A 21,362-nucleotide genomic window follows, 5' to 3' on the forward strand; every position below is an offset into this window, starting at 1 on the left:
TTCTAAACCATTTATTGTAAGTGAAAATTTGATAAGTAGCAATTTCTAAATCTGTACTTGACTTGCTATTTGTTACAATGTTTGTGTCATGTGCCAACAAAACAAACTTAGCATCTGGCAATTTAACAGATGAGGTCATTACTGTAGACAGGAATAAACAACAGATTCAAGATGGAACCTTGAGGAGCACCACATGTAATTACTTCCCAATCAGACTAAGACTATTTGCTTACTCTGCATGTATTTGCAGTGACACCCTTGTTTCCTTTTAGTTAGGTCAGACTCTAACCATTTTGCAGCACTGCCAGTGACATCACAATATTCTAATTCTCTTGAGAGAAAGCTGTGATTCATAGTCAAGGGCTTTTGACAGGTCACAGAGAATGCCAGTAGCCTCTGACTTGTTTTCTTATGAATTATTCCCACTGTATGTGCAAATACCCTTCTCTATACCAGTAAGCATAAGGAACCCAAACTGTGACTTGGATGATATATTGTTTGCAGTCGGATGCTTAAGAAGATGCTTAGACACAACCTTTTCAAATATTTTTGAAGACGGCAGCAAAAGTGAAAATGATCAATAATTTGATAGTATCTCTTTAACGCTCTTCTTGTACAGAGGCTTAACTTAGGCATATTTTAGCCAGCCTGGAAATGTTCCACTGATAAGAGATTGATTACACAAATAATTTGAGGTACAACTCAACTCACATGAATACACTTTGAAAAACTTCACTAGAATACTTTAAGGATTTTATGATGGATGCTGCTACTTAGGGAGAAGTGAGTGTCATTTCCATTTTACTGAAGTTATTTGTAGGGAGTGGTCTCAGATGTTCAATTGCACTGTTACTGTGATACTGGAGGGGTGCAGAACTAATTTTTATATGCTCTCACAGTAAGAATGGTTACAAGAATGCTTTATGGAAAGCTTCATAGCGTTCTGTTGTTTGTAAATTTTTAGTAAAATTTTCCAAAACTGAAGTCACAGCCACATGAGAAGAAAGTCCACATGACCTGGATTCATATACAAAATGAAATATTTCATTCAGCTATGAATTGTGCATAGTTAAATTGCCAGGAAAGTGGAAATAATGTGAAAGGTTTAAGACAACACTCTTTGTAACACAGCCTGTCATTCACTCTTCTTTCTTGCTGAGTGAGCTATGCACCCCATAGCAAACTGCCTTGTTTCTTATGCAGTCAAGTTATTTACCCATTCTCCTTAAATCATATATAGTTTTTGTGTGACACTGCATGGCACAACACACAAGTATTCTTACTAATTTAACTGTGGTATAATGAACACAGGAAGTAGTTTTTTAAAGAATTTTATGTTGCCCTTGGAGGTTTCTTTCATGATCCTTTGAGGCCGCTTTTGCATGATCAAAATTCATTTGTATGATCATAGAAACTATTATTAATATAAAAGATTGGCTGTCCTATGTATAGCCAAACAACTACCCCTTAAATGTATAACAAAGCCTGCTTCTTCTGAAAAGTTGTTTTCACAATTAACTGAGAAGACGGCAAAAGGCATTAACTTCCTGTGAGGCATAATTTAGAAAACATATATATATTTTTTTAACACAAGTAACAGCTGTTGGTAAACCAATATTTCATTATAACTGCACTGGAATCTTACGTATCCCAGGAAACGAAAATTTATAGCCTTATCACGACACTATTCTTGTTTGTTTTTTCCCCCAGTATGAGCTGCGTACTCGACAACAAATGCTATTTCTCGTAAGCAATGGCAATGTTTAGCTTCTCTCAACGGTTATACATGATGGTTTATGGAATGTGTAACGGAAATACTGCATTTATTATTTAGGTGTATAACATTTTATGCTACCTATTTGGTCCTCGACAGAATAAGCAAATCAATCACAGCATGGTCAAGAAACAGGTAAAATCCAATAAGCTGAGAATCCGTACGATTTATTTACTTCTACGTAATTTATAAATACATTTCCATTTCTCCGTTACAGTGTACGTGCGATAACAGCCACCTTTCTTTCACATTACGGTCACATATCAGCGGATCACACTCGTTTCAGGACGATTCAGCAGACACGTACCCAAGGTTGCGACGTTTTAACATACACTCCAGTGTGGTCCGAAAACTTTCACGTAACTCGACTCGACCACGGATCTCGATACTCGACAAGTGTGCAGCGCGTTTGCTTATACGTCATTTTGACGTCACTTCCGAGTGGTTTTGGACCACAATGATGTGTCTGTTAGGCTTCCCCGTAAAATACTGCAGCGTTTATTTCGCAAAGCAGAAATGTCATTATAGTATTATTGCTTGCTGTAGTTCATCAAGTACACAAATTCTATGACGGGAAGCAAATAGTTACCGGCGATCATTCATGTGCGAAGATTAAGTTTCACGCTCTCAAAAAACCTTTCAAGAATGGCTGCAAGACTCTCGGTAATTATTGTCGTTTTTTTAACGGTATTTTTATTTATTTATTTGGCTTCAGCGTGAGTACATTAATTAGCCATTAAACAGTAATAATGGGATACTCAGACATGAACGTATTTCGTTAAAAGAACTAAACATTTTTTTAGCTATTAGGGAAATGAAGATAAGCTTAATATCTAAACTCTGAACTAAAAACTAGTTTGTAAATATAAACGATTTCTTAAGTAAAATGGTGATTGCACTTTGTTTATAGTTCTGTGGCCAGATTCTAAAATTGCTCACAAGTCTGTGTCAGACAATGAAGCACTGCTGTATCATTCTTTGTTAGAAGACCGGTTATGATTGTTGGGAATGGAACCGTAAGAATTCTAAGTTATAAGATGACCGTGATCGTACTTCGGCCAGGCGAAGATTAAATTACTAATGTTGCAATCACAGGTATCAAAATTCCTAAGATTTAGACGAAGTAAATGGGAAGATGCCGTGATCAAATCCCATTCTGATTGTAGAAATAGCTCTGCTGTGCTGTTTACAGACATGTGAAACCACTGTAATCTGGGTAGTTATGGTTGTATCCAGCTATAATACGAGAGTTGTTCAATAGAGTTGAGGCCCGTCCACACGCAACGATCTGTGTGCGCACATCACATCTGAGCAGACAGATCGTTGCGTGTGGACAGAAGATTTGCACCAACCTGAGGTGTGTGCAAATCTGGAAGTTGGAGTTGGAGGTTTGAGCGAAACCTCTCAAATCTGTGGGTTCAAACCACATCTGCGCAGACAAGTTGGAGCGTGTGGACAGGAGATCGCCGCAAATCTGGCGCGAAACAGCTGTTTGCTCAGTCTAGTGTTTGTATTTGTGCGCACAGGGCATTAAAATGGCTGATACTCTTTAGTGTTCTCGAGAGCTTGTAAGTGAATTCATTGAAATATATAGAAACCGCCCATGTTTGTGGAAGATTAAAAGTAAAGAATATAGTGCCCGAGACAAAAAGACAGCAGCATACAATGTTCTAATTGAAAAATTGCGGGCAGTTGACGCCTCGGCAAACAGAGAAACAGTAATATATATTTAAAAAAAATTCGTTGCGAACTGTTTACCGAAAAGAGTTATCCAAAGTTCAGAAATCTAGAAGATCTGTTGTAGGAGTAGATCAAGTATACCAGCCATCGTTATGGTATTTTGATCTGCTTGGCAAGCCGTTCGTGAGGAGAAATTGTCCTTCTCATACAAGTACTTTTTCTCATAATATGAGGGGTTACATGCTTTAAGAGATAATTATAAGTGTCGACATCCATCCGCAAATAATTTCGCCAGTCGTTAGGTTCGCCCAGCAACTCTCGCAGTAAATTTACGTGAGAAAACTGCTTTCGCTTTATCAGCCACTGTCTACACCATTTTGACCGCTTTCTCTGTTTCCTGCGGTTGGTCTGAATGTTTTTTCCAACACAAGTTGCGAACACAGACCACAACAGAACTTCCTCCATTTCTATAATTCAAAATAACTGAATTAAATTTTTGACGTTTACGGGGAGCGTAGTCGCTTGCCACTGATATTTCTTTTCTACACCGACAGATGGCGGGCGAGTAGTAGATTGGGGTTTGTGTCGTGTGAACACACCACATTTGCAGCGATCTTTTGCATGTACAGACATCTGCGCCGATGTCTGCGCAGACAGATCGTTGCGTGTGGACCGGGCTTTGGGAAACACGATTCTTTTTCCCGATTCGATTCAATCTCACATTGCGAATCGATTCCTACGATTCGTTCACGATTCATTCTAGTCTGCGATGGCACGATTCTTACGGAATGCAAAAAGTTCTATGTCTTACTCACAGATGGCAGGACATGACTGAAATTGTCAATGGGGTTAGAATCGAACTGTGTCATGATATGCCAGAAATAGTTTATTTATGAGTAAACATGCATATGACGTTACAAGTGTGATTCTCGATTTATACGTGTAATGCCTTAATTGATGAAAGGTCACGTTTGATTTGATTGCATCTATTGTTTTATTTCAGTATGCCAGGACAGAGGAGTCGATTTGTGCGAAAGGTGGTGCCAAATTACGTGGTATGCCAGTTTCGTTGTGTGACTTGAACGTATTTAACTACAGACGTCTGTTTTATAGTAACAAAATCTAGCAGTGAGGCAGACGTGGTTTGGCTCATATCATCCTATGTTTTTCTGTGCTAAGATGTCTTTCCAAGTTGTGCTAAGATGTCTTTCCAAGTCCACATCACCCTTGTAATTCATAACGCAGCTGACAGCCCTCCCACACAGCAAATTAACTTAACTTTCATTTCTTCTAAATACAAAGCGTAGGTATTTTGCTTTTAATTTGTGTGAGAACTTGCCGCTGTCACTATTATTTGCGCGAGAAGATGTACTTCTAAACAGTAGGATTCAATCGTATACAGCGACATTACTTCAGTAAAATTTAATGTGAATCTGAACACGATAACATTCGAAAACTAGAACTTGAAATTATTAATTAAAAAGCTTTTGTTTAAAGACGGTATTACTTCGTTTGTTCGTTCCGAGCTTCCTTTGTTCACACGCATCCTCCATCTGACTGCCATCTGGCGGTCGTAATCATTCGGCACGACTCGGCATGATTCGGAAGTTGCCTTCGAAGCATAGCGTACTAAGAATCGATGAATCGTTGGACTTGGAATCGTCACGACTCGGAAACACGCAATCGTTCTTACGATTCTTTTGAACGACGATTCGTCCGTATCACGATTCGATTCTTACGATTCTTTATTTAGAGTCGTTCAAATGAACGACTCATTCACGAATCGCCACAACTCTATTGTTCAATAAAGAATGATCATAATTTTTTTTTACACCGTTCCTTTACTCACCCTTATTATTCTGATGGTCCTTCTCAAAGTAGTCTCCCATAAATGAGATGCACTTGTCCCAGCGTTTCTGCCAGTCTTCAGTTACATGCTGGAAACCATTTTTGAGAGCTCTTTCAAAATCGCCTCCGCAGCCTTCACTTCACCACTGCTTCTGATGATTGATAATGCCTCCCACGAAGGCGTTTCTTCATGTTATGGAACAGAAGAAAGTCACATGGGTCTTAATCCGGACTACAGGGAGTGTGAAGGATGCACTTCACGTTGATTTTTGCAAGATACTCAACAACAACATTGGCAATATGCGGCGACACATTATCGTGGAGCAGCATCCATCCTGCTTCACGAAAATGTGGTCTTTTGCGCCTGATATGGACTTGCAATGTTATCAGGACATCCCTGTAGTACTGTCCAGTTACTGATATGTGTGCAGGTACAACATATTGATAAACCATTCCATGAATATCAAAGAATGAGATGATCGTAACTTTACCAGCAGAAGCAACCACTTTTGATATTTTGGGGGTTGGTGATGAAGCTGAGCTTTGCTGTTTGCTCTCAGGATCAAAATGATACAGCCAAGTTTCATCAGCGGTGATTACATTTGAAAGAAACTCCGAACCTTCCTCTAACTGGTCGTCCATGTTTCACTTCCATACATGGCTACACTCCATACAAATACTTTCAGAAACGACTTCCTGACCCTTAAATCTATACTCGATGTTAACAAATTTCTCTTCTTCAGAAACGCTTTCCTAGCCATTGCCAGTCTACATTTTATATCCTCTCTACTTCGACCATCATCAGTTATTTTGCTCCCCAAATAGCAAAACTCCTTTACTACTTTGTCTCATTTCCTAATCTAATTCCCTCAGCATCACCCGACTTAATTCGACTACATTCCATTATCCTCGTTTTGCTTTTGTTGATGTTCATCTAATATCCTCCTTTCAAGACACTATCCATTCCGTTCAACTGCTCTTCCAAGTCCTTTGCTGTCTCTGACAGAATTACAATGTCATCGGCGAACCTCAACGTTCTTATTTCTTCTCCATGGACTTTAATACCTACTCCGAATTTTTCTTTTGTTTCCTTTACTGCTTGCTCAATATACACATTGAATAACATCGGGGGCAGGCTACAATCCTGTCTCACTCCCTTCCCAACCACTGCTTCCCTTTCATGTTCTTTGACTCGTGTAACTGCCATCTGGTTTCTGTACAAATTGTAAATAGCCTTTTGCTCCCTGTATTTTACCCCTGCCACCTTCAGAATTTGAAAGAGAGTATTCCAGTCAACATTGTCAAAACCTTTCTCTAAGTCTACAAATGCTATAAATGTAGGTTTGCCTTTCCTTAATCTATTATCTAAGATAAGTCGTAGGGTCAGTATTGCCTCACATGTTCCAACATTTGTGCGGAATCCAAACTGATCTTCGCCAAGGTCGGCTTCTACCAGTTTTTCCATTCGTCTGTAAAGAATTCGCGTTAGTATTTTGCAGCTGTGACTTATTAAACTGATAGTTCGGTAATTTTCACATCTGTCAACACCTGCTTTCTTTGGGATTGGAATTATTATATTCTTCTTGAAGTCTGAGGGTATTTCGCCTGTCTCATACATCTTGCTCACCTGACAACAGTGACCGTTACGAAATTGTCTCGAATGAAAAACAGCCCACAGTTGCACTAAATTATGTTTATTGACCATGGTTTCTGCTATAATAATATAGCCTTCTTCAAAAGTCCTAAAATGATCAAAATAACACCAAGACCAGTGATACAATCTACACATAAACTTCAAAATTACATTACTGATAACATATTACTTACATACACACTAATAAATAAAAAATACCTTAGCCCAGTAGCTGTGTCATGACCATTAAATAACTTCAACAGACATAAGCCTGTTTCGAACATAAGTAAAATTACGAGGGTGAGTCAAATGAAAACCATAAATTTGTTACAACAAACCGAAATTTCGCTCCGTTATCCTGTACGTTGGTAAGATTGCTACAAACAGCGTGCAGAATGGCCTGTAGGTGGCAGCATAGTGCAGATGTACAAATACCGTCGCAGTATCAGTATAAAGATGGCCGCTCCACTTGCGACTTGCACCAGGGAAGAACAGCGTTCTGTTATTCGGTTTTTGCGTAGTGAAGGTGTGGAACCTATTGAAATTCATCGACGAATGAAGGTTCAGTAGAGTGATGCATGTTTGTCACAGCAGCAAGTCTACAAATGGAGTAGCAAGTTCGCAAATGGTGTGACTTCAGTGGAAGATGCTCCTCGTCCAGGTCAGGCACAACGAGCTGTGACTCCACAGAACATTGCAGCAGTTGAAGCCATAGTGAAGGAAAACCATCGAGTGATACTGAATGACGTTGCAGCATGTTTACAGATTAGTCATGGGTAAGCACACCACATTGTGCTTGATGTGCTCCAGTTTCACAAAGTGTCTGCAAGATGGGTGCAATGGCAGCTGAGTCCAGAAATGAGAGAACGACGTGTTGATGCTTGTGAAGAACTTCTTCGGCGCTTTGAACGAGAAGGTGATGGCTTCCTTGCAAGAATCGTTACTGGGACCGTAACCAGGGTTCACTTCCACCAACCGGAAACGAAGAGAGCGAGCAAGGAATGGCGCCATTCCTCATCACCAAAACCAAAGACGTTTCGAACAGAAACGTCAGCAGGGAAGGTTATGCTGACCCTCTTACGGGACGAAAAAGGCGCCATTTTGGAGCATTACACACTGTCACCAGTGCATCATACACTGCTCTCCTAAAAAATTATCTGCGGCCTGCAATCAAATCAAAGTGACGTGGATTGCTGTCAGCAGGTGTCTTTTTGCAACATGACAATGCAAGGCCCCACACTGCCTGTACAACAGTTGCAACAATCACAGACCTGCATCTGGAGTGTCTTCCTCATCCACCATACTCTCCAAACCTTGCTTCAAGTCATTTCCGTATGTTTGGACCACTCAAAGACGCAATGGGAGGAAAGAAGTTCTGTTCTGATGAAGAGGTACGCCACGCAGGGCATGAGGGGTTGCGCAGACTCCCAAAGAATTTTTTTCTAAAGGAATTTATGCACTTTGTACACGCTGGAGGGCTTGCATTGATCGTGGGGGAGATTATGTTGAAAAGTGACACAGCTTTGTACCACTTCTGCACTATAAATAATATTTTTTAAAAAAAATTAAGGTTTTAATTTGACTCACCTTCGTACATATGGTACTGTATGTCCTCTGCCACTACCTCTGTTATACTGGGCACACGGTAGTCAAATGTGCTGCACCCCGCGCACCATAGGTGGTGCTCACCACAGTCAGCTACATCGTACTGTTTATCAGGCAACTAGTCAATATATACGACATGAAATCAATAACAAACCTACACGTGCAAATGAAGGACCATATACTTATTACTCCTGATGTCCAACAGATGAAATACTGTTGCATACAATCATTAGAGTGGTAGAACATTAAAAATTTCATACAACAAAGTTTGTTGTATCACTATTTGATGCATCTTTCAGAAACGAGACTACCATATGCAAATGTAACTACAGCTTACATTATACGCTCTAATAGCTTATAGGGTTGATTCTATCAGCTGACTGAAGTCGTTGTACATAGCCACACTATCAATGATTGACATTAGTTCTATGACTAGTACCCTAGTGCATAAGTGTGGTAACATGGTACAAGATAACAAAGGTCACATTAACTTAGCTGTCTCAACATAAACCACTGTTTAAAAAAAGCAGCTCATGACTCTTTATGACATATTCCTACTGGAGCTTTGTCCTAAAACATTAGTTTATCTCAAAAGATAATCATATATTCTTGTTTTTGCTATTCTTAATAATGAATTTTCTACTTGAGAGGTCTATCTCAGCCTTCCTCCCTTGCAGGAGCTCACACCCCAGGATGGAGGGTACTGTCAACCCTGTCACTATCAGAAAAATGCAAAATAGAGCTACCTTTCCAATGATTATCTCAGCCTGCACTTGGTGCTTTATTATTTGTGACTGAGTACCAATAGTGCCTGTCACCTTACAATTTAGTGCTGGAATGAGGGCAGTTTGTGGGCTTGCCTTATTTTGTTGAAATATCATAACTTAACACGTTAACTGATGCTCCTGTGTCTATACCTAGACTCACAAGTATTGATTCGATCGCAGCTTATGCTAATTCAGCATCAGAGTTTTTTACTTGTTTGAGGTTTGGTCAGCAGTTCTAGTTCTATACCGATGGCCGCTTTGTACCCCAACATGTCTAAATTTCCCTTGGCGTTATTAAGTGTGCCCTCCTCCATCCTCTGATCGACAATGGAGAGCTTATTGTGGTCGGTTCTAGTTTGCTGAATGTGATTGACATGGATGGCTATTTCGGTCACTTCTACTATCCTTACATTGTTGGTTCTTGTTTTCCAAAAACGTCTAAAAACTTCAAGTAGCTTGAATTAGACATAAGCTTAGGACTCTGAAAGAGATCTTTTCTACCTGTGGCCTCTGATGCTTGTAGAAATGTAACATCTGCTTGGGATCCTGAGTAAAGAAACCCTTAGGTTGTTGCGCAGTAAATGGGTGTAGCCCCTATGGTGATGGGGATGCTAATTTTCTCACTTTGAAAGGAACCAACAGTGGTTAAGCCACCATGAACCATAGCAACACATTTATACAATTTTTTATGTGTATACTTATGTTCCACATTAACTGTAAACTATGCTATTGAAAAGTACGGTATTCCATAAACCAGAATTAAAGTAACACTTCAGTCACATTACGTAGTAAAAAGACATACTAGTAATTCTCTATAACATCAATCAATACAAAAAAAAGTCAGGAACACTGCTGTGAACTTCACCAAATGTACACAATTTGACAGTGGTGTAAACATACGGGCTATTTATACAATGTGTGCCACAAGTGTTATGTAATAATTGTACTGTCATCATCTCCATAGCCTTGGTAATGCACAGCTGAACTGTGGGGTTTACAACCAGTTTGATTCTGTAGCTACAACAGAAAAAGACAATGTCACAATGAGCAGTGACAAAAGTTTTGAAGTTTTTTTAAATTATTAGGATTTTATCTCATTTCCTACTCATCAAGACTTTTGATATTGTCTTCCCAAGAGAGTACAAAACAATTGTACAACATGATAGATGTCAGATTTAATCTGAGTACCAGTCAAATATGGGATCATTTTCAGTGCACCTCCATCTTGTCATTGTCTTTTACGGCCTTATATGGTTGCATTGCAAAACCAAATCTAGTTTTTCAGGTGGTTTAGAACATGGTCTTTCTACTGAAAATACACTACTGGCCATTAAAAATGCTACACCACGAAGATGACGTGCTACAGACGCGAAATTTAACCGACAGGAAGAAGATGCTGTGATGTGCATATGATTAGCTTTTCAGAGCATTCACACAAGGTTGGCGCCGGTGGCGACACCTACAACGTGCTGGCTGACATGAGGAAAGTCTCCAATCGATTTCTCATACACAAACAGCAGTTCACCATTGTTGTGATGCCTTGTATAAGGAGGAGAAATGCGTACCATAATGTTTCCGACTTTGATAAAGGTCAGATTGTAGCCTATCGCGGCTGCGGTTTATCGTATCGCGACATTGCTGCTCGCGTTGGTCGAGATCTAATGCCTCGTTAGAAGAATATGGAATCGGTGGGTTCAGGAGGGTAATATGGAACTCCGTGCTGGATCCCAACAGCCTCGTATCACTAGCAGTCGAGATGACAGGCATCTTATACGCATGGCTGTAACGGATCGTGCAGCCATGTCTCGATCCCTGAGTCAACAGATGGGGACGTTTGCAACACAACAACCATCTGCATGAATGGTTCGACAACGTTTGCAGCAGCATGGGCTATCAGCTCGGAGACCGTGGCTGCGGTTACCCTTGACGCTGCATCACAGACAGGAGCGCCTGCGATGGTGTACTCAACTACGATCCTGGGTGCACGAATGGCTAAACGTCATTTTTTCGGACGAATCCAGATTCTGTTTACAGCATCATGATGGTTGCATTCGTGTTTGGTGACATCGCGGTGAACACACATTGGAAGCATGTATTCGTCATCGCCATACTGGTGTATCACCCGGCGCGATGGTATGGGCTGCCATTGGTTACTCATCTTGGTCACCTCTTGTTAGCATTGATGGCACTTTGAACAGTGGACGTTACATTTCAGATGTGTTACCACCCGTGGCTCTACCCTTCATTCAATCCCTGCGAAACCCTACACTTCAGTAGGATAATGCACGACCGCATGTTGCAGGTCCTGTACGGCCTTTCTGGATACAGAAAATGTTCGACTGCTGCCCTGGCCAGCACATTCTCCAGATCTCTCACCAATGGAAAACGTCTGGTCAATGGTGGCCGAGCAACTGGCTCGTCTCAATACGCCAGTCACTACTTTCGATGAACTGTGGTATCGTGTTGAAGCTGCATGGGCAGCTGTACCTGTACATGCCATCCAAGCTGTATTTGACTCAATGCCCAGGCGTATCAAGGCCGATATTGTGACCAGAGGTGGTTGTTCTGGGTACTTATCTCTCAGGATCTATGCACCCAAATTATGTGAAAATGTAATCATATTTCAGTTCTAGTATAACATATTTGTCCAATGAATACCTGTTTATCATCTGCATTTCTTCTTGGTGTAGCAATTTTAATGGCCAGTAGTGTAGTTTAAAAGGGTTTGTAGAAAACTCTTTTTGTAGAAGTGGGCCAAAAACAGCCTTTTGGCATTTTAAAAAAATCATTATCTTTGCCCTCAATTTTTCAATTATTGAAAAGCAGTAGGAGAATGAAATATTATTTTCTAAGACTTTGTATTTACAAGTTATCACAAGAAAAGTTTCAGCAATTACTTCCACAGTTATAAAAAGCTAAATTTCAATTTTTTTTTCAAGCATTTGCATTTTTGGGCGACTGCTGCAAATTATCTATATGCAAATCGCTCAGGAAATTGTTTTTATTATTTCACTTCAGAGAGCGCAAAAAGGTGTACAAGGTGACCTACTTTTGTTTCCTTTCACAAACCTATGTTTCTAGTATTTGTAGACTTAGAGAAAGCTTTTGACAATGTTGACTGGAATACTCTCTTTCAAATTATGAAGGTGGCAGGGGTAAAATACAGGGAGCAAAAAGCTATTTACAATTTGTACGGAAACCAGATGGCAGTTATAAGAGTCGAGGGACATCAAAGGGAAGCAGTGGTTGGGAAGGGAGTGAGACAATGTTGTAGCCTCTCCCCTATGTTGTTCAATCTGTATATCGAGCAAACAGTAAAGGAAACAAAAGAAAAATTCGGAGTAGGTATTAAAATCCACGGAGAAGAAATAAAAAATTTAAGGTTCGCCGATGACATTGTAATTCTGTCAGAGACAGCAAAGGACTTGGAAGAGCAGTTGAACGGAATGGACAGTGTCTTGAAAGGAGGATATAAGATGAACATCAACAAAAGTAAAACGAGGATAATGGAATGTAGTCAAATTAAGTCGGGTGATGCTGAGGGAATTAGATTAGGAAATGAGACACTTAAAGTAGTAAAGTATTTCTGCTATTTGAGGATCAAAATAACTGATGACGGTCAAAGTAGAGAGGATATAAAATGTAGACTGGTAATGAATGGCAAGGAAAGCATTTCTGAAGAAGAGAAATTTGTTAACATCGAGTATAGGTTTAAGTGTCAGGAAGTCGTTTCTGAAAGTATTTGTATGGAGTGTAACCATGTATGGAAGTGAAACATGGACAACAAATAGTATGGGCAAGAAGAGAATAGAAACTTTCGAAATGTGGTGCCACAGAAGAATGCTGAAGATTAGATGGGTAGATCACATAACTAATGAGGAAGTATTGAATAGGATTGGGGAGAAGAGAAGTTTGTGGCACAACTTGACTAGAAGAAGGGATCGGTTGGTAGGACATGTTCTGAGGCATCAAGGGATCACCAGTTTAGTATTGGAGGGCAGCGTGGAGGGTAAAAATTGTAGAGGGAGACCAAGAGATGAATACACTAAGCAGATGCAGAAGGATGTAGGTTGCAGTAGGTACTGGGAGATGAAGAAGCTTGCAGAGGATAGAGTAGCATGGAGAGCTGCATCAAACAAGTCTCAGGACTGAAGACCACAACAACAACAAACCTCACAGCAGTACTGACAGATACAAGCATTAGCTTTTGCTCACCATCTGACATAACAGACACCAGATAGAAACAACCAAAAAAGTCTTTCAAGCTGTAACAGGATGCAAATTATTAATTGGAACAGTCTGTAAATGTTTTGTGAAGGTGGTCTCTAAGCAAGAAAGCACATCATGCTTCCATTAACAACATAACCTGACAGTGAACGAAGACATGGCCATAGGAACCCTGTTGATGACAATACAGTGAAAAATCTTTTTATCTGAGGAGTTGTAATTTAGTACTTAACCTGAGAATCAATATATCTCAGATGGTAATATACATTCTGTTTTCAGAGATCATCCAAACTGATTTCAGGAAATTATGATAACATAAATTGAAATGCCCGGTCTCAGATAATGCAAATCCCATGTGCTAATCAATGTGTTAGTTTGCACAGTAAATTATCCTGAGTGATGAAATATTCTTAAGAAACTCTTTAATAATCTCTGTGTATGTGAATGTATGCTTTCCCGGCGTATACAGCTGGCGAAGAGTTCTCGGGCTTCCAGCCGGGTGGCGGTGTCTTCAGACTGCGACGTTTCGACGAGTGACATACTCATCATCTTCTGGCGAAGTGCCAATCGCACTTCGCCAGAAGATGATGAGTATGTCACTCATTGAAACGTCACAGTTTGAAGACACCGCCACCCGGCTAGAAGCCCGAGAACTCTTCGCCAATCTCTGTGTAGTTGTGGAACAGAAATGCCTGACAGTAGTGACGACATAGTGTATTCAGGAGCAGCAATGGTAACTGCTTCATTTATTCCATGAATGCAGACATTATCCTCTCATCTTGTGGGTAATGTAGACAATAACAGTAGAGCACTTACATCAGTAGTAAATCCACAAGAGAGATGACGAAGGAAAAATAATTGGTAATTTCTATTTATCCATCCTTTCTCAGGCTGTACGGAAAGGTAATTCTGGTACTGCAAACATTATGAGCTCTTTTGCAATTTGTATAAATACTAACACATTCAATTTACAGTACATAGCTTATGCTGACAACGTCTCACAAGCATCATTCTGATATCTTATGCTCCACTGTACAATTTAATTTATCCTTTTATCAGAAAGAACCTTCATCAAGAAAAGTTATCAAGCTCTGTATTAACTTGTATTTACTGAATAATTATTTGTATCATTCCTTGTTTATTAATGGTATAGTACTGTGGTCTGATATTTCTGGCATTTTTGTTTGCACTAACATCCTTCATTTTCTTTCTCCATCTTCCTCCACCTTTCCAGTTTTAACCATCTATCCAAATAATGGATTTATATTGCTCAAAAGAATTAATTAATAAAATACATTTTAGTAATATAGAACTAGCTTACCTGCAAATGTTCTTCTATATCTTTCCTCTCGTAAGTTATACCACTAGGAGTGATTACTGGTTCACGAAGGATCTCAAAGCTTATTTTTCCACACAGATAATCTGGAACATCCCGCTTCTGTAAAATTAAACTATTAGACATAATTCTCAGGTTTCACATATAACATATGTGGCATAAACTTAACAAGAATAATAAAAGTGGCAAAAACAGCATCGCTTATAAATGAACAAATTTATAGTTTTAGAATCTGGATAGATAATTTGTTTATATGAATTAAGAGTGTGGTTATCCAAACATAATCTAAAATGTTACATTTGTTTCTAAATGAATTAAAGATCTTACACTAATGCATAATGATAGGCTTCTACAGTTTAAGTCAATTTGGCTGAATTTCACAAGCACCATAGAAGACAGTGATCTACTGAGGCAACATTCTACGAATTAAATACAGAATGATATAGGCCAGAAATTGTTATTCTTCAGAGTACTTTACTCTTCTTTTAAACATACCACAACAGATATTCCAGTGATGAAAACATGAATCCATCCACTGTAAGTTTGACTAGGCATCCAGGTCAGTACTACAGTCTGAAAAATGCCTAGAAAGGTCTGTGCAGGGTGTTGCATAAGGTTACAAAAATGTAAGGACCACGAAGAAGAGTAATGGTAACTTTCTTCTAGGATTCCATGTTGAACATCAGCAATCAAAATTTGCACAATGATTGTATTTATAGGACACTGGTCTCAGATTAAAGAGGATGGAGGTTCATGCTGTGCCTGGCCATCCTGATTTCTTTTATCACTTAAGGCAAATACTGAGATAGTTCCTTCAACAAGGCCACAACTGACCAACTGTCCTGTCCTAACAATTGTAGGTGAATATTCGAGTTATGTTTGCAAACAATGGAAAACATATGGTGGAATAACAATATGGCTCCTGAAATTCAGTCATGCTGGGTTTCTTGTAGACCACCTCTCCTCCTCCCAGTCCTAGCAGTGGAAACCTATTTTTGCCACCAACACTACCAATCACACTCAACTCAAAATGAATACTGAACTCTGCATTACTTTACTCCCTTTAACCATAATCCACCCCTACCTGCACTGAATCATCCCCTGATACCAAAATTTCATAATCTCAAAAACCTCCCCTCACTATCAGCCCCAAACCCCTCTACGTGAAAACCAATGTCAAATCCTCAGAAAGAACTGCAAACCACCACCTAAAAACTGATCCAGACTTTATAACACTACCTGCCGAGAAAGGCTCCACCACTGTGGTTACAAGCCACAGAGGTTACCAGGTTGATGGGCCCCTACAGCTGTCAAGTCATGCCCACCTATAAGCTCCATAGTTATCCTATTTCAGAAATTAAACACAATCACCAGTCCCTCCTCAAATCCCTTGGTCTTTTCCAGAAACACTTCCCTAAGTCCAATACACTCCTCACCCTGGCAATCCCTGGACTCCTATCTACTACATACTTCCTACAATATTTATTTTTTATTTACACATCAAGTTCCTTAGGACCAAATTGAGGAGCAAGTCTCCAAGGTCACGGAACATGTCAGTACATGAAATTACAACATAAAAGTAATAACAGATAAAAATAAAATGTTTATGAACCCGAAAAAAGTCAATCCATAAGTTTAAGTAAACGCAATCAACAATACAAGAATGAGCTTAATTTTTCAAGGACAGAATAGAAGAAGTGACCCATGAGGAAACTCTTCAGTTTCAATTTTGAAAGCGTGTGGATTACAGCTACGAATTTTGAATTCGAGTGGTAGCTTATTGAAAATGGCTGCAGCAGTATACTGTACACCTTTCTGCATAAGAGTTAAGGAAGTCCAATCAAAATGCAGGTTTGATTTCTGCCGAGTATTAACTGAGTGAAACTGCTTATTCTTGGAAATAAGCTAATATTGTTAACAAGAAATGACAGTAAGGATTATATATATTGAGAGGCCAATGTCAAAATACACAGACTTGTGAACAGGGGTCAACAAGAGGTTCGTGAACTTACACTACTTATTGCCCGAACCGCCTGTTTCTGAGCCAATTTCCTTTTAGAATGGGAAGAGTTACCCCAAAATATAATACCATATGAGATAAGCAAATGAAAATAAGCGAATCAGACTAATTTTCATGTCGAGCGATCACTCACTTCAGATACTGTTCGAATAGTAAAAATGGCAGTCTTTGAACAAGATCCTGAACACGGGTTTTCCACAACATTTTACTATCTATCTGAACACCTACTAATGTTTCACTAATCATATGCCTATTCTGTGAAATTAAAGCGTCAGGTTTTGTTGAATTGTGTGTTAGAAACTAAAAATTGAGTCTTACTGTCATTTAGTGGTAGTTTATTTTCTACAAGCCATGAACTTAGGTCACGAACTGCGCTATTAGAAACCGAGTCAATGTTGCGCACAACATCCTTTACTACCAAGCTCATGTCATCAGCAAACAGAAATATTTTGGAGTTACCTGTAATACTAAAGGGCATATCATTTATATAAATAAGGAACAGGAGGTGGCCCCAACACTGATCCCTGGGGCACCCACCACTTGACCGTACCCAACTCAGACCCCACATCACAGCCATTCTCAACACTGTGAATAATGACCTTTTGCTGCCTGTTGCTAAAGTAAGAGGTGAACCAATTGTGAGCTACTCCCCATATTTCGTAATGATCTAACTTCTGGACCAATATTCTGTGATCAACAAAATCAGACACCTTAGTTAAATCAAAAAATATGCCTAGCGTTCGAAACCTTTTATTCAACCCACCCAGTACCTCACAGAGAAGAGAGAAATAGCATTTTCAGTTGTTAAACGACTTATAAAGCCGAACTGTACATCTGATAGCAAATCGTGTGATATAAAATGATCAATTATCCTTACATACACAGCCTTTTCAATAACTTCTGCAAACACAGATGGCAAATGTTTCAAAATAAATTTAGTTCTAGTGGTACCTGCCGAACCTTTGGGTAACATTTTCTTAAATTGCTCCAAAAATGTCACTGGGCGTATAGAAACATCTAGTTTGAACTTTATAAATTCCTTCTGGTGTACTGCAATATTGTCCACATAGTTGGTGGCTGTGCTAGTAATCTCAAGTCTCTCTCACCTTTGGTTCATCTAGTTCCAGTAGGTGTTTGTTCAAACTAGCCACAATATTTCGGGCACTACTTACTTTATCGAAATCTCTATTTTGTTCTAATGTCTCCACACACACACACACACACACACACACACACGTGTGTGTGTCTGAGATTTGATTATACAGCACCTTGTGGTTTTCATGTACCTCTTTGAATGGTACATTCACTTTATTTCTACTGGGTTACTAGTTTGCCATGTAACATCTTAATTAAATATAAGACTATTGTTCCTACATCAAAGTTTTTTCTACTTTTTAGATATCCTTTCCGCTTTTGTTTTTAAACCTTTAATACTATTACATAATTCCTGTTTGGTGACTTCCCCTCGTGTCTGACAAACACAGAGAGATAGAGATAGATAGATAGATAGATAGATAGATAGAGAGAGAGAGAGAGAGAGAGAGAGAGAGAGTAGTGGCAACCTCTGCCACTGAATGTATCAGGATGACCAAATGTAGCGGGAAGAGGTAAAAGGCATCATATTAAGACTTGTCCGAGCTTTCCAAATGACTTATTGTTTCCAACCACAGTGCCCCTGTACACCCCGTCTACGTCTCAGGACTCCGCAATGCCGAGGAAGCACCCCAGCAGCCCGTTCAATGCAAAGCTGTGTCGAGCTGGCCTTCGCAAGCCGCAGAGTTCCGATGGCGTCAGGGTGCGCCGGCTGCCATCTCAGCTGTCCCTGTCATTGTTGCCTCAGCGCCGTTTGGAGGAGCTGCCGAGCGGCCCGCTGACAACTGCAAGATGGTCCTCGCCTTGTTCCCTCACCGGCGTGGCTTAGGACGGGGCGACAACAAATGCCTGCAACCTGCAGCCGAATCTACAACCCTCGCCCTGGATGTCACCAGTGCGTGTTGGAGCACGGAAGACTGCCTGTGGTAGTGAGTAGAAGAGTAGCTCGCTGCTGGCTGACTGCCTACAGACCCCGCATCGGCCTCAGACTGTCGAACCGGCGACCTGCCATGGAGTGGAACACTGGTGCCCCGTCTGCTGCTGCGTGTAGCTGGTGGTGTGTAATGCCCCGCCGTTCAGGAGAGCTGCCACACTCGATGAATCTCGTTAGAAACCCGCACCTATTTATACACGGCCATGTGCCTCTGTTTTGCCACAAGCGCCGTTTCACGTCACGTACTCGTAATGTGCTATGTTGGGCAGTGGGTCCCTTCTGCCTGTGATTTGCAACATGCAAAACAGCTACGTATACTCTTTCAGCAATCTGTCGGCCCTGTGACCTCTATTCTACATCGCACTGTCGGTACACGCAAGTCACTGCAATCCGGCCGGCACCTGGCTGTAACTTGTGCTCAGAATATTGCGCAAAACTGACTTTCCTTATCCTAAACGGTGGTGCCGCTACATTATTCCCCTCTTTGGAAAGACCCGGTCCCAGGGTTGACCCTTAACTAACCCTTAACTAACTCTTAACTTGCTTGGGTCAGCACCTATGGCATATTTCCTTACTATTAGAAAACTTAAATGTAGTCTAGTGCCCCTTAAAACCATGACATGAAACAAAACACAAAAATTCCTTACTCGACTACCACTGGTCGATCGACCCCTTACCTACTCGTCTCACGTCCTCGGTATCCAATCCACTGGGACTTGGACTACCCTCGGTTCTCTACTGGAATTAGCTCTCCGCCTGATCAGAAAGAAAACAAAACATAACAAAGTTAAGGCTGCGATGACACTTGGCACAGAGCTGCTCAAAATGATCGTTATTTGCCGTTGCCTTTCCCTATAACAGAGTGACATGTTGCACAAGCTGTTTGGCTGAAATGCGCCCCTCTTGCTCTGAAATGATCTGGTTTATGGATCTCAACAGACCTGGCTCCAAAGTTTGATTTAACAAGGTCAGATTCTGCCTTGGCAAAAACTCTCAAGTGACTTCTGGCCAGTACAGCTGTGGCTGCGTAACACTCAATTGTGAAACTCCTGAAATTGACGCTGGCAGATGGAAAGTTGGTCCTATTATGTTACACTTAGGTCCATTGATTAAAATTCCGCTCCCCTTGGGCTCTATACGTTTTGCTCCTGCAAATACTCCCCGCGCAAAACAACTTTCTACTACTACCACATTCTCGTAGATGGAAAAGGTCCAGTGCATCCCGACCTGTTGCAAGCTCAATTTTTGCTCCATGATGTCCCTTGGACAGTCTATTCCATTCCTCCTTCTTCAAAAAGACTGCTGTCCCTAGCAGGCTCACAATACTTGAAAATACAATGACATATGAAAATTCAATGCCTAATTACTCTACACAAACCCAATGATGCATGACAAGAAAAAAAAAAAAGTACAAATACTCTACTACTTTCTTCATCACAGAGCATGCGGTACTTCATGCTGTACTCTATCTTCCAGGTTTTTTCTGTGCTTAGCACCCCTCTTCATTCTCTCTGTCTTCATCTTTCCTTCTTGTGACACGCCTGGAATCACATCCGGGCAACCCTTCAATGGCCGTACATTTCAGATTACGCTGATACAATAGCTCCCTACTTAGCAATTACATACAATCGCTCGCTCACCGATAGATCTGTACCTACAGATTGGAAAATTGCGCAGGTCGTACCAGTGTTTAAGAAGGGTAGTAGGAGTAATCCATCGAACTACAGACCTATATCATTGACGTCGGTTTGCAGTAGGGTTTTGGAGCATATACTGTATTCAAACATTATGAATCACCTCGAAGGGAACAAACTATTGATAGGTAATCAGCATGGTTTCAGAAAACATCGTTCTTGTGCAACACAGATAGCTCTTTATTCACACGAAGTAATGGCCGCTATCGACAGGGGATCTCAAGTTGATTCCGTATTTCTGGATTTCCGGAAAGCTTTTGACACCGTTCCTCACAAGCGACTTCTAATCAAGCTGCGGGCCTATGGGGTATCGTCTCAGTTGTGCGACTGGATACGTGATTTCCTGTCAGGAAGGTCGCAGTTCGTAGTTATAGACGGCAAATCATCGAGTAAAACTGAAGTGATATCAGGTGTTCCCCGGGGAAGCGTCCTGGGACCTCTGCTGTTCCTGATCTATATAAATGACCTGGGTGACAATCTGAGCAGTTCTCTTAGGCTGTTCGCAGATGATGCTGTAATTTACCATCTAGTAAGGTCAACCGAAGACCAGTATCAGTTGCAAAGCGATTTAGAAAAGATTGCTGTATGGTGTGGCAGGTGGCAGTTGACGCTAAATAACGAAAAGTGTGAGGTGATCCACATGAGTTCCAAAAGAAATCCGTTGGAATTCAATTACTTGATAAATAGTACAATTCTCAAGGCTGTCAATTCAACTAAGTACCTGGGTGTTAAAATTACGAACAACTTCAGTT

At 40.5% G+C, this 21,362-nt stretch overlaps 1 protein-coding gene and 2 long non-coding RNA genes across 3 annotated transcripts in view; 1 reads left to right on the forward strand and 2 right to left on the reverse strand.

Annotated features, from left to right (window-relative positions):
* LOC126237122 (E3 ubiquitin-protein ligase CHIP-like) overlaps positions 1–2,262 on the reverse strand; it is a 92,789-nt gene extending 90,527 nt beyond the window's left edge. Inside the window, exon 1 of the mRNA XM_049946941.1 lies at positions 2,082–2,262. The gene's annotated coding sequence lies outside the window, so the exon portion shown is untranslated. The remainder of the gene's footprint in view (positions 1–2,081) is intronic.
* The window catches only part of LOC126237125 (uncharacterized), a 29,443-nt gene continuing 10,304 nt past the window's right edge, over positions 2,224–21,362 (forward strand). Inside the window, exon 1 of the long non-coding RNA XR_007545038.1 lies at positions 2,224–2,437. This is a non-coding gene — a long non-coding RNA (uncharacterized LOC126237125). The remainder of the gene's footprint in view (positions 2,438–21,362) is intronic.
* LOC126237123 (uncharacterized) overlaps positions 14,867–21,362 on the reverse strand; it is a 43,253-nt gene continuing 36,757 nt past the window's right edge. The window contains exon 3 of the long non-coding RNA XR_007545036.1: positions 14,867–14,972. This is a non-coding gene — a long non-coding RNA (uncharacterized LOC126237123). The remainder of the gene's footprint in view (positions 14,973–21,362) is intronic.

This window comes from Schistocerca nitens, chromosome 2 (genome assembly GCF_023898315.1).
Source record: "Schistocerca nitens isolate TAMUIC-IGC-003100 chromosome 2, iqSchNite1.1, whole genome shotgun sequence".
Taxonomy (NCBI): Eukaryota; Metazoa; Arthropoda; class Insecta; order Orthoptera; family Acrididae; genus Schistocerca; species Schistocerca nitens.